The sequence below is a fragment of the Calypte anna genome, chromosome 3, assembly GCF_003957555.1.
Source record: "Calypte anna isolate BGI_N300 chromosome 3, bCalAnn1_v1.p, whole genome shotgun sequence".
Lineage (NCBI taxonomy): Eukaryota > Metazoa > Chordata > Aves > Apodiformes > Trochilidae > Calypte > Calypte anna.
The window spans coordinates 74563935-74571965 of record NC_044246.1 but is presented as its reverse complement, the minus strand read 5'-3'; positions in this window follow the sequence as shown (position 1 = coordinate 74571965).

Sequence of the window (8031 nt, the reverse complement as noted above, 5' to 3'; positions counted from 1 at the left end):
GGAGAAAAGAATTTGTTGGACATGAGCAGATGTTTTCAATGAGGGGAAACATATCTATAATGTTACCTATAAGACCTAAAGAACACATGACAGCCTACCTGCTATTTTTGCTAACAATTTATAGACCCAGGATTACTTGAAAGTCTTGCCACATCGTCCATGTAAGAAAAATCTAAGTAACTCCAAAGAAGCTGGTTCAGTGATTCTGAATACCTGTGCTTCACAAAAAGCAACGGGGAGAGGTAATAGCTAGATTAGTGGGATATTTTATTCCTAAAACTGTTACCATGGTTATAGTTTTCTCCCTGCCACAACAATCATTCTCTTGCATAACCAGCCCCAAACACTGACGTATCTGACAGCTATAAACAAGGATCCTACATATCAGAACTACATCACAGAGCATCCTTACCATTCAGCTGGTGTTATTAGGTTGTCCTTAACCAATCTAGCAGAGAGGAAACACCACGAAGTTGAGATCAGTTTATGCAGGTGTCCAATAATTTGAGTTCAGGTGTATGACATTTGCTCTATGAATGCTTAGTTGTTGTTTTTTTTTTACTTATTCCTCAATCTTATCTGGTGTTGACTTCTTAACACTATTCTTGTGCAGAATCTTTTGACAGATGGCAAGCCAGGGGCATATCTTCCACGCAAAATTCAGGGGGGAAAAAATAAAAGAAAAACAAATGGTCAGTGTTTTAGATACCCTTTCTGAACAAGTAGACTCATCTCAAATCACCAGGGAAGTAGAAGAGAAGCATCAGGACTGTGACAGGAAATAAGAGTCAACTATTTAAAGTTTGTTTTAAACAACAGAAGTATCAGTTTTACTCTCAACCTGTTGCCACAATACAGCATAGAGGCAGGAAGAGGAGGAGGATGGTATGTGAAAAGGTGAATTTTCTATGCCTATTGTTTGGCACAGTTCTGTTAATACAGAAAAATTATCATTAAGCAAAATGTTTGGAGATCTTCATATGCAAGAGACTTTTTTGCAAGATGCTTCCTACAACTCAGAGATTCTTTGCATGTAGGATAAAAACTCCATGAGTAGGATTGGTTTAAAACCACAAAATTTCAGCAAGAAAATCTTTCACAAGATTTCAGCAGCACTTAACACAAAGCAAGAAAGCTAAGCTTTTAACTTCAGACAGTCCCAATTTCTGATTAAATTCTTTAGCATTCTGATTTCCTTTCCCAGAATATGAAATCAGATCACAGAAAGGAAAAAAAAAAAAAGATCCCAGAGAAGAAACCATTACTGACGGAAGCCATGTGTCATTAATTCAGTTATAAATTATTAGCTGAAAGCAGCCTCTCAGCATTTGTATTTGATGAACAAAAATTGATTGCTTCAAGGGCATTTCAATCCTTTTGATGTTACCATCTTTTAGTCCACCACAAATCTGAATCCTTAACAGAATGATTATAGCATTATAGTAATCCTAAGAGCCAATACTAAAGGATTTGGAAGAGCAACAGAGATCAATAGTTTGAAAAAAAGCATGTCTTTTTCAGTTGACAGAGCTGTCTAGCCTAATAGTGAACCTGAAAAAATAAGTGGGGACTGAGTAAACAAGTAATCGTGCAGACTGAGCTAAACTCAAATGATGAGCCATTTTCCTGAATTGCTGAATACACTCAGAAGCTCTGAATATTTTCATGGGATTTAAGCAAAACTAATGGCAACCAGGGGATATTTTGCCCACAATAAATAAAAAAAAATAGTTTCAGAAATAGGTTTGCAAGTGTTTTCAGAGCCTTGTGAACTATTCTGGAGGTTGGAAAGTTCTGTAAGGTCAACATTTGTGCTTTGCATAGACTTTGAGATTATTTGAACTGGGATTTGAGGGAACATTGTCTTAATGATTGTCTTCCTTTTAGTTGCTTTGAAATCCAGAATCTGGGCCATATTCCAACACAGAGATGAAAGTTCAGTCCTCTCAGCAACTGAATTGTGAGATATACAGTAGACAGAAGGACCATGCTTTCATACTGTGTAATCTCTACCAAATTAAAAAAATATATTTAAACTATGGAACCAATAGGTAATGTTTGTGGAAAGTTCAGGTTGAGCCAGGTTGAAAGCAATAAAGTTCCCCTAGCACAACAAACCAGAAAATGAGCTGAAAGCAAATGCCCTTCCTCTTCAGCAGCTCAAGGATTAGCATAAAATTATACTTTGAAGGAGGAAAAAGAACAGTATTGCAACAGTAGCGTATTGTTAGAGATCACTGGAATGGAGAGAAAGAATAAAGAGAAGAAAAAAGTCCTTACACCAGAGCACTGCAAACTGGTATAATGTTTAGCAGATATGTAACGATTCTTTTGGTGTGCTAAACAACAGATCAACTTTGTAGTACCCAAGTGAAAATTCAGAGAAATTCAGATGCAACACATCTGGAGAGCATCCTGTGGCAAATGGTGAATGGCTAAGTAATCTATTTCAATAGCAGGACATGTAGTGATAATTTATTGTTTTTAACAAGGGCTATGAGCTCCCCATTAATTCTAATGCAAAAACTTCTAAAACTATTTGAAGGGTAAATCCAGGATTCCCAAGAATCCCATTTCTTTCATGAGACATTGTCACTGATGCACACTATTATTAAAAGATAAAGTCATAAAAGTAATTTTAAAAGGGGTGTGATTTTCAGTTCTGTGTCACCTTGCATATGAAGGCTGGTGAAAAAAGTGTGGCATGTACCTTTTATGCTACTGCAGATGATCTTCTTTATGGGCCATAGCTTTTTAGTTTGGTTCATGTTTTCACATTTCTTACATCTGAAAGAGTGGCACAAATTAAATGCACATTAAAGACATGATTTGGGAACATTGTGTTGAAGCAGGTTTAACCCATTATTTTGAAGCTGTGTATGATAACACGTGATCTTTAAGCTTAACTTTATCTCAAGCTGTTTAAAACGTTTTGTAGCTGTTCTTGTCTGAACGAATAAAATGGATGATAAGCAGGGACTGGCATAAATAATAGCTGCTTTTAAACAGGCAAAGAAATTGATAGCTCTACAAATGGTAGCCACCTGTAACAGGAAACTAAAGAAGGAGTGAATATTCAGTGGAGAAGAATGACTGGAAACCTGACAGCAAAGAATAGAAATGGCAAGGGGAGAGGTCTTTAAAAAATGCTCTGTTCTTGAGTCTTAAGTGCCAAGTTCAGGCCATGAATATAGATTTTTACCATCAGTGGTGGTCTTAGGACTTCTCATCCACTCCTAACTTCAATGAGTTACAAGATTTAATCAGTGCTGGAAGGTAGCTTGTCTGATAAATACACCAACATCCATTTTTCCTTTATATGGGAATAGAGTTTGGACCATGGTCTGTACTCCTTCCATCACACCACACACTCCCTTGCACAGAACTGGAAATTATAAACATGAAAAAGGAAAAGACTGCCTATGATGGGGCAAGATCTTATGGAAAATGTGCAGGCACTGATGACTTTTCACAAAAGTTTACAGAAGCAGAGATTAGCAAAGTGCAGCTGGTTGACAAAAGACAAGGACACGTTTCATGAACAACAGCAGATGAGCAGAAAAAAGGAAAGTATAACTGCTGTAAATCACAGGATGTTGTGACATACAGGTGGTCTCACAGGAGAAAAAAAGGGGACTTTGAGAGGCCTGAGACAAAATCTGAACCCTTGCTTCCAGTAGTGAAAGATGAAAAGACAAAGCTTTGTTTAATGTCACATTACAGTTTCTGGAGGACCATAATATCCAACTTGCAAGGCTAAGTTCCTTGAAAATCATTACGTCTTCTTCCTTCTGTGATCCACATTTACACAACCAGAAGTGAGCTTCTGCAACAGGACAGGGGCTTCAGCTGTCCTAAAAAGCCAGAATATCTTTGTCTCTGGCTGCATGGCATAAATCCATACTTAGCTCCCAGACAGGAGCAAGATCTAATATTCCTAAATAAAGCTTTTATTTCTCTCTGTCATCATAATTTTCTGCTTTTATGAAATTTTAAAAGAGCAGTAGATCTTTGAAGATGAAGCTACTGAAGAACAGCTTATTAATAATCAGTTGTTTTCTGCCTATCTGCTCAGTATCAACTTGGACATGCAGAAAATTTAAGTTACTAACTTTACTGGTCTTCAAGAAAAAAAGCAGTACAGAATCATTGCAGAAAAAGAACTGTACTTCCCTTTGTTAAGGTCTGGCACATTCATCTCGCCCTATACTTATACAAGAAACTTGTGGAGATGATTCTACAGCTTGATGCTGGGATGGATTTGAAATTTGAATGTAGGCACATCAGATCATTGCTACGATTCTTGGTTTGATTGTTAAATTTATATGTTCAGTAGCAAGACTAACATTCCAGCCAAAGAATCTTCATTCCTAAAAAAAAACACACCAAAAAACCAAGGCAAAATTATTAACAAAAACCTTCATAACATTTCTATGTATCTACAAAGTATTCCCCACAAATGGGGAATCTCGATAGAAACTGAAGTTTCTAAAAATCCTATTGACATTGGTGACAGTTTGTAAATATATAGTTTATTCTACATGTGAATGAAAATTAACTAGGAATACAAAAACTTTTTTGCAAATGTCAAAAATTTTGTAAAATTTGGAAAAAAATTGAAAATCATTGAGAAAATACTTAGACCTTACACAGGTGCATGTGTCATATAGACATTTGTGTCTTTTTACAAAATAACAGGGTCTTAAAAATATTTTAGCTAGAAAAGACCTCTGGAGATGACCTAGTCCATTCCCTTAGGTTTCATCAAGTCCTACTTGATTCTATTATGTTTATCAATGTGTATCTCATCCAAGTTAGTATTCTTCACCTGGGATAAGAGAAGTTTCAGGAACTTATTACGTAAACAATAAAAGTTAACATATTACTTCTTGAAGTCTCTTAAAAATTAACCTCCTTAGGATAACTTTCCTTCTTGAAGTTGCTCCATCACCTTCTCAGTCCCTTTTAACCCAATATACCTCTTTTTCTAAGTTTGAAGTTTTTTATAAGTTGCCTACTTGTACACAAAATTGTATTCAGAGTACATAACTTCCTCCCTCTGTGTTCATGCAACCAGAAACCACTGTCCTACAGATGACATTTGCACTGTAATACTCACATTTGTTTCTCACAGGTATTTTAGAGAGTTTGTATGAATATTAATTTATTTATTAATGAGGATTTCTAGGTAAAAGATGTCAGAATTCATGTTGAATTGTTATTATTATAAAATTTTAATTGCTTACTAATTAAAGTTGCATAACATGGACTCCAAAAAGAGTTGCATTTTAAGAGCTACACATCAGATCTCCCAAGGTCTTCCCAAGTGGTTTTGGTTGATAGAAAGATAATCACAAATACATACTTATGATTAGAAGAATGTCAAGATGTTAAGTTTGTGCTTATTATGGGTGAAAAATATTCAGTAAAGTTCACTACAAGGACTGATCCACCAACAAGCAAACTGAAAGCCTACAGTAGGATCAAAAAATTTGAAAGTCTAGAAGAGTAACAAATGATCACCGTGAAAAGTAAAATGTTTCCTGTTTGATGCTGAGAATCCACAGGAAGATCACTTGTGATTCCTGAATTGCAGATTAAAAATAAAATAGAATAATTCTATGTAACCTTTTTTTTAATAATTTTTGACAGGTTTCTGATGTGGGGCCAATAGAATGATTTTGGAAAATCGTTTCCTGCATTGTTTTAATATTTCAAATAAAGGCAAAATTCGGATCACAAGAGGCTGATGAATTGTAGCACATATCTATCACCATTTCTGTTTTAGCATAGCCACAGTCCTTCTATTGGTTACTCAACAAATACTGGATCAACACCATAGGACTGGAAAATATCTCAGTCCCTCAGACTACTTAGCTACTATTGTAGGCAATCCTATTGGCAAGTTGTCACATTTTTCAATTTTTTTTTGTCCTAATTTTCTTTTTTCTAGAACACTATTATTTTCTACACTCAAAATTGTCCTTAACTTTCACCCTACACATTTTCAATAGCATCTTCTACACATTTATTCTTGGATAAAGATTGCCCTTTAGGTAAAATAAGCCTTTTCTCTCCTTAGGGTTTGTTTCCATCATACATTTTGAGACAGCAGTAAAATTTCTCCCAGCTCTTGTTTTACTGTGCTACAGAAAGCCATCTCCTTTACCTTCTTACTTCAGTTTTCCATCTTTTGATCATCCCATTCTGTAGCAGGAAGAGCCTTTCTTGCTCCTGAGGCTCAACGAGCTGCTGGCCTCTCCATTGCCTCACACCAGAGTGAGCTTTTCTCTGTGGGTGTGTGTCCCACCTTTATTGGCCCCCTGGTAATAGGGGGCCTGCCCTAACCAGGCACAGGTGGACTCACACCCACTCTTTGGTAACTCGAGGCACCTGGATTTCTTGTTTCTCTACACCATTCACTTTGAATTGTTAATAGAATTGTGCCTTTCTAGATTATGGATAATAAGATCCATGCATAATATTCTGAAAGAGCATCCTGGAGAATGGTAGAATTAGAAATTTATCTTTTGTGGCCAGACCCAGCAGGAAGGTGGGTGCCTTGGGGAGTGAAACCCTAACAGAAGAAAAAAGGTTAGGAGCTAGAAGCAGGTGACTTTACATTAATGATTTGGCCTTACCTTGAGAAAATGAGAAGATTGTCTCTGTAGTTCCCTCAATCTTGATTTCAAGCACCTGATTTGGGTTCCCAGTGGATGGCAGAGTGCCCAGGAATTAGACATAGCTATATTGAAGTGGAAGGCCCCATGTGGCTCCTTTTCCTTTTATTTTAAGCAAGGAACCTCAGGTCGAAAGAAGTAAAAATATGGATTTACTTGTCTAAAATTTACTCTGACTTATATAGGCTTGTGAGTTATGCAGGAATTCGCAGCAAGCCTGATCCTACTTACTTTTAAGTGGTAAAATCTGCAAGTTCCCATTTGCAATGTTTGTAACACATCATGGTATTCTGACAACTAGGTTAACAGGACCTGCCAACAGCTTAGGAGAAAACAAGGTGATCAAGTATTCCCAGGGGTAGGACAAGAAATTTGTGGTATAGATGGAGGCATAATAGATGGAGCCCTGCAACTCCTCAGGCTGTGGAGGACTGACACCTCCCCAAATATTGTCCAGGTTTTCAGACAGCATGACAACAGCTGGCACGAGAGAGGAAGGCTCAGGTACCTGGGGAAAAGAAAAAAAAAAAAAGAAAAAAAAAAAACATTTTAAGCATTTATCTGAAATAAGTAGATTTTAAAATGCTACCATTTTTTAATTCTTCATGGTAAAAAGCAGCTGGCAAAACTGCAGAGCACAAAGACACTATGTCCTATTTGCTCCCTGCTGCTATCCAGGTTCTTCTGAACTAACTTCAACATGAAAGGGACTGTAATGGAGCACAGGTTCCCTGCTTATAGCTTGAAGGGAAACAAGAAACAATGATTTCTTGACAAGACATAGATAACATTAGTAGACATCTTAATGAAACTTTACAAAACTCTCAGCAAAATTCTATGTCTGCTGTTGAGCCTCTTATTCTCTTCACAGGACTAAAAAGAGAAACCCTTGAATTTTCTGATCTATGTTTCACTTTCCCTTGGGGAGAATGGTATCAGGTAAGTCAGCCTACTTATTGCTGGAATAACGGACCCACATGGAGCAGCTTTTCTCTATTTTTGAGATCAATTATTACTGACTTCTATAACGAAGTCATCAGCTTTTTATTCGGCATTTAGTTGATCCAGCTATATTTCTATTTTGCAGGATTATTATCTCACTGGGAAAGCATGAAGATCTGATAAGAACTGAGCCCAGTATAGCCAGCCAACTCCACGTTGCACTGGGGCAGTTTGCCATACTTGTTTTTCACTGGAAACTGGCTTAGCCCCACAAGTGAGAAGCAGGTCAGGTCACAGGGAAAGATGTCAGCAGAGAAATGTAACATCTTACAAGCACTGCACATAGACTATGATTAAAAATGTTGTACAAAACATAATAATGTTTTAAGGGACACTTTAAAAAAAAAAA